Source organism: Polypterus senegalus, chromosome 4 (assembly GCF_016835505.1).
Source record: "Polypterus senegalus isolate Bchr_013 chromosome 4, ASM1683550v1, whole genome shotgun sequence".
In the NCBI taxonomy this organism is placed as follows: Eukaryota; Metazoa; Chordata; class Cladistia; order Polypteriformes; family Polypteridae; genus Polypterus; species Polypterus senegalus.
In genome coordinates this window covers 221,704,320-221,710,319 of record NC_053157.1, presented here as the reverse complement: position 1 = coordinate 221,710,319, position 6,000 = coordinate 221,704,320, and positions in this window count along the sequence as shown.

Below are 6,000 nucleotides of genomic sequence, written 5' to 3'. Positions count from 1 at the left end.
GCATATTAGTTATTGTAGCATGAATGGCTTCTCTGGTAATTTATCTAATGAACTTACTGTAGCACAGTCAACCGTACAAAAGGTTACAAATGATCTGTGGATTGCTGTGGATTGTGGGGATGGTGCTGTTCAGGTACTGTTGGATCTCTCTGCTGCTTATGATACAATTGACCACAAAGTACTTTTGAATTGCCTTGAGAAACATGTATAGGCCAATGTTCCCTCTAAGCTCAGCGCGTGAGCGATTGCTCACACGAATTCAGAGCGTCGCTCATACTTCCCGCACGATCGCTCATTTCTGACGGCGTCGCTCGTAAATTGATGCTCATAAATTTTTGGCTTAAACAAAATGTCGCTCATAAACAATGTTTTTTGCTCACTATATGCTACTTCTTAGAGGGAACATTGGTATAGGCCTTCATGGTACTGCCTTAAAACTGTTCACGTCATATTTACCCAACAGAACTATGTTGGTTACTATTGGAAGTAAATACTCATCAACTGAAAACGATTGTCATAGCCTCTCACAAATCTCAGTCCTTGAGGCAACTCTTTTTTCATGATATTTACTTCTACTTGGGGACATTATTCAGAAATATAATGTCTCTTTTCATTTTAATGCTGATGATTGTAAACTGTATCTGCCTATAAAACTTAATAATCCTTGTCAGCTTTCTATACTTAATGAGTGTTTTGAGGAGATAAGGGCCTGAATGATCAATAATATAATACAATTAAATAATAAAAAAACACAAGTTGTGTTGTGCCATCCAAATAAACACCTCTCTCTGTCATTAGATGATCTTGGTTATTTCTCATAGTATACTATGCCAAATGTTAAAAATTCTGGGTGTAATTTTTGATCATGATTTAAGTTTCGACAAATAAATTAGTTCTGCTGTAATAGCTGTTGTTATCCAATTTAGGATTATTTCTGAAATTAAGGCCTTTCTCATTTTTTCCTCTCTAAAAAAATGGCCGGCCATGCTTTTGCCCCCTCTCGGCTCGATTACTGAACTTCATTATATTCAGGTTTGAGTCTTCTATTGCTCATTTGTAGCTGGTTCAGAAGGTGGTAGTGAGACTACTAACTCTTTTTTAATGTACTACACGGGCTTCCCCATTATTACCCACACAGATCACTGTGATCATCCGATCAGCAGTTGTTGATGGTTCCACGGTCACGTCTTAAAACAATGGATGGTTGTACCTTTTTGACTTTCTCATATACATAGTATAGACATAGTATAGGAATTGTGAAAAAATCCAACCTCAAGATTTTGATGAATCTTGATGTTTTAGACCTTCCTGAGTTTGAAAATACCATTTCTGAAATTATGTGTGTCTGTGTGCCTGTGTGTAAACGGGATAACTCAAAAACGCTTTAACCTAGTCAATGAGATTTTGTAAACTGGCTTTATATTAAAAATAAGTAATCCTATGAACTTTTGCGCCACTTCCGGCAACCAGAAGTAGTACTTTAACTGAATACTTTTGAGAATTTGGTTATAATTACAGATAGATGATTCAAATTTTGTATAGATATTTATAATGATAAAAAGCAAAGAGATATGAAATTTGAGAAAAATTACTCAACTGCAAGTAGTATTTTTTTTAAACAGCCATCCAAATTTTTTATGTCATGGAAATATAAATGTGTACATGATATTAAAAACAATTCATTATAATGCATATTCATTCAATAACTATTATTAATTTTATTTTAATTTATACATCTTCAGTTTAACAATAACGTGTAAACATTGAACATGCCATGCAAATATAAAGATGTAATGAGAACAATAATCTGCTACATCCCCATCGTGTTCCTGGTAATACATTTAATTTTAATATATATTTTTTTTATTTCTGTAATTATCATAATTAGATGTAGCTAAATGCAGTTTTACCTATAGAAATATATTTCAACATGCAGTCTCCACACACTGAGGAGAGGCAAGACACATGACAGCCCGCATGGAGTTTGCTAAAAGACACCTGAAGGACGCTGAGATGATGAGAAATAAGATTCTCTGGTCTGATGAGACCAAGATAGAACTTTTTGGCCTTAATTCTAAGCGGTATGTGTGGAGACAACCAGGCACTGCTCATCACTTGTCCAATACAGTCCCCACAGTGAAGTATGGCGGTGGCAGCATCATGCTGTGGGGGTGTTTTTCAGCTGCAGGGACAAGACGACTGGTTGCAATCGAGGGAAAGATGAATGCAGCCAAGTACAGGGATATCCTGGACAAAAACCTTCTCCAGAGTGCTAAGGTCCTCAGACTGGGCCGAAGGTTTACCTTCTAACAAGACAATGACCCTAAGCACACAGCTAAAATAATGAAGGAGTGGCTTCACAACAACTCTGTGACTGTTCTTGAATGGCTCAGCCAGAGCCCTGACTTAAACCCAATTGAGCATCTCTGGAGAGATTTAAAAATGGCTGTCCACCAACGTTTACCATCCAACCTGACAGAACTGGAGAGGATCTGCAAGGAGGAATGGCAGAGGATCCCCAAATCCAGGTGTGAAAAACTTGTTGCATCTTTCCCAAGAAGACTCATGGCTGTATTAGCTCAAAAGGGGGCTTCTACTAAATAATGAGCAAAGGGTCTGAATACTTAGGACCATGTGATATTTCAGTTTTTCTTTTTTAATAAATCTGCAACAATTTCAAAAATTCTTTTTTTTGTCTGTCAATATGGGGTGCTGTGTGTACATTAATGAGGAAAAAAAAATAATTTAAATGATTTTAGCAAATGGCTGCAATATAACAAAGAGTGAAAAATTGAAGGGGGTCTGAATACTTTCTGTACCCACTGCATAAAAAAAAAACACTTTTTCTATAATTTTAGGTGACTATAACTCGTTTTAACACTTTTTCTATATTTTTAGGTGACTATAACTCTTTTTATTTTGCACGAAATCTAGGTAATGCATATGTATTCATGAAAAAATTCCACCACCGTTTTCGAACTCCCTTATTGTGAAAATATCATTTTCATATAAAGTTTGATTATAAACAGAGATAAATGATTGTGTATTGATATTAGGAATTAGTTATGACGAGAAACAAATGGATATGATATTTGAGAAATATTGTGCAACTGGAAGAGGTTCTGATGACCTTTTCCTCTGTCTCAGTATATAAGCACACTCCCGATTTGTTTCTTCACCCAAGTTATAGAACACATTACATCTGGTCATCAGATCAGCCACATCGATTACGCATTTTAAATCTATATTGTTTTCTTTGTCTTATAATTGATCTATTAACGTGTTCTTTTGTATGTGTTTCTCTTGTCATAAATAGACTCCAGACAATCAAAAAGGTTTGGGGCAGCCACCCGTATATTATGATACTGGCTGCAAAAGGTTGAAAAATTATTGAGTAGTTTACAAGACTGTGTCCAAAACGGAACTGAATATGTGGAGGAAAGATGGCGGTTTTAAGGGCTGGTGGAGGAAATTATGTCATCTATGCCGGAACCGGAAGTGACATCTTCATGACCGGAAGTGATGTCATCAGAGGTGCCGGGACCGGGCGGTATTTCCTGGGGATGGTCTGCAAGGAACTGAGAGAGACAGTCAGCATACTCCGCCACCCTCTGGTCTGATGTAGTATTACACTTAAGCCCTTTAGCTGCCTCCTAATCACACATGTGTGACACTATATTCTACTTGTGTTGTATTATTTTATCTTATTAATTTTTTAATGTATATATACTCCTGTACAGCACTTTGATCAACCTTGGTTGTTTTAGATTGTGACTTATAAATAAAGCTTACTAACATGTAAGGGTAAAGCCATAAGTACGTGATTATGTACCTGTGAGAGTTCAAAGTGTCATTTTATCTTGAATGTTGCTAAGCTGTCTATTACTTGCCTATCAGCTCATTTCTTTCTGAATTAATGTTGATGTACATGCTTATATACTGAGATGGGTTCTGTGGAGTAATGTCTTATTCAATGTAATATTTAATATTAATTTATAAGTAACTGCAAATAGAAAAGTAACAATAGAAGCAATACAGTATGGTATAGTTTTCATTTTTAAGTTTCTGAGTCATCTATTTGTCCATTTGTAAGGTCATTATCTACTTGTCCTCCAGACTTATTTACCAGACAGGTACAGAAATTTCTTGTACGTCATATATTTACATCATGTATTTACTTATATCAAAGGTTAAAGCTTCCATAATCATAATTTGTCATTATCGCTTTGAATTATAAAAAGCCTCATACAAATGCTATCAAGGAAGGTTACAGTCACTGTGGTGACTTCTGCTCTCTGCATATGTAAATAAATAAAAAGTGCATGGATGAACTTCTGGTCCTCTCGTGGTTATTTCCTGACAGCTGGTATGGATTATCCCTTACCTGGCCCTGTCACTCTTATAATGAACGGAATCCTGAATAGAATTTTGGCTGGGATTATTGGTGTTCCCTTTCCGTTTCCCGGTATGGTAGTATTCCTCTGCTGGGACTCCCATGTGCACACCTACAGAGCTGCCTTGGAGCTGTAAGCCTAATGGACGGCCATGTCCCCCACATTCTAACGCGGGCCCTTCACCTAGGGTTAAGGAAAACGTGATACCCAATAGGATTTAAAATAAAATAAGCGAGGTTAATGATGCGAAAACATAGGAAATATTATGCACATTTATTGAATATATTTATAAAGTAAAGATCCTAATGAAAAACTCAAAAATTATTGCAAAATCTGTTTTCTAGCTTTCTTTGATGCAAAATTTTCAATGACCTCACTAAAATCAACATGTTTAGCTAAATCATTTTCGATACACAGAATTGCTAGATGATTAAGTCGTTTTTGACTAGTTGTACTTCTTTGCCATGTTTTTAATGAATTTGCCAATCTGCTAAATGATCTTTCTGCTGAAGAAACAGTAACTGGGACTGTACAAAACAATTTAATAGAGAGACAGATATTGGCAAATATACCTTGAAGTTTGTTGTCGGAAATTGTGTTCAAAATTCTAATTGGGCTTTTTTCAACACCAAAAACTGTCTTGTAAATACTTTTGAAGTGAAAGGTTTACGTTTAATATTTGGATTTGTAAAATGTCAAAGTGAGAAAATTGTAGAAAAATGTATGTAGAAATTTTTTTATTTGAAACTTTTTTTGATATTGTTTTAGTTTGCAAAATATTTTATGCTGAAGTTGACACTCAACGCTGTAGGATCAATTCTTGCTTCCTGTTCATACGTTTTGTTTGTGCATAATGTCTTGTCATCCCGCGCCCCTGGCTAGAGCCCTGTCAGCCCCGCCCCCCCCTTGGGGCCATGTGGACGGCCCTGCTGGGTTTCTCCCTTGTTGAAGGGAGTTTGCAACTGTTAGAGGACTTCTATGTCCTAAACAGGTTCTGCCTGATCGTGAAGTGCTTTCTGGAGGCAATATGGTGGCGCTTGAAGTACAGTAGTACCAAGTCTGTCTTAAAAAAGGGAGCCATTCGACTCATCCAGGGAAATTGGAAGAGGAGGAGGAGGAGAAATAAAAAAAGAAATAAAGAAATAATAGTTATGGTGTAATACAGCCTGTTTTGAAGGTATTTCCTTAGATATGGTCTTTATTTGAACCAGAGACTTTTCTCTATGCAGTTGTGTCTGGGGTTTTGGAGTCTGAGATGCCCTACTTTGGTCACAATACCTGTGATAGCCTAAACTATCATTTTTATCTTCAAAGTTTTTAAGCAGTCCATTACATGTCAATGCATTCATTTGTTTCCTTAAACCCGCTTCATCCGATGCAGGATCAAGAGCAGCTCAGAGTATCCTGGTAGCAGAGGACTGCAAGCAAAGCCCACTTCTGGGTGGGAAGACAATGTCTTTCTGGGCCCCCTAATATGCATGCACACTAGGATCAGTATATCTGGGAACACAAGGAGAATATGCAGATTCCACAGAGACTGGGCCTGGGCCAGAGAATCAAACTGTTGGACCCTCGCTCTTTGAGATGGTGAAAATGTTTGCCTTTG